We start from the raw sequence: 715 nt of genomic DNA, 5'->3' as shown, positions 1-715 counted from the left end.
CTAGTGCTCCTAACGGGATTTGCAAGAATCCACCGGGCAGAGACGAAATCAACCAATCAGAGCCGAGAAAGGTAGTTGATTGTTGAATCTCATTCCCAAATCGTCAACCACTGATGCTGGGAATGAGACTCAACAATCAACTATCTTCTAGCCACCAACCCAAAGTGTCTTTGTATCTTTCTCTGATTGGTTGTTTTCGTTGTTTCCATTTGTTCTTGCGGTTAGTGGAATTTGCTCCCACCAGGCTCCATTGATAAAACGAGTAATTTTACCTAGTAGATAATCGTAGTTGAAACTGGACTGAAACTAAATAAAAATAAATAAAAACCATCCTCGGTAGTCTTTACACAGTTTCTCCAACAATCACCAACGCTGGTGAAGTTTAAAGAAATCCTTAATTCACAGAGTTAGATGTGAAAATAGCTAAACTGACTACGATGGCTGCTAACGTTCCCACTAATCCCTAGGGACAAACTACATCCACTAAAAGTAGTTTTTTCCACTGACAGACACAGATTGTTATTGTCAGTGTCTGACAGCATTATGGAAAGGATCCCTACAGAGATAGACCTTTAGTTTAACCACAAACAGCTGTAATAACACTACAGGCAGAGGGAGTGACATTGTGACACAAGGTGTCAGTCTCTGCTCAGACTCCACTTTATCTTTAAATAGCAAATAGCTATTTGCTGCTATATTAATGTCCTAAATCTCA

Source organism: Morone saxatilis, unplaced genomic scaffold, assembly GCF_004916995.1.
Source record: "Morone saxatilis isolate NCDOM2014 unplaced genomic scaffold, NCSU_SB_2.0 Contig17, whole genome shotgun sequence".
Taxonomy (NCBI): Eukaryota; Metazoa; Chordata; class Actinopteri; family Moronidae; genus Morone; species Morone saxatilis.
This window is presented reverse-complemented; position numbering follows the sequence as displayed.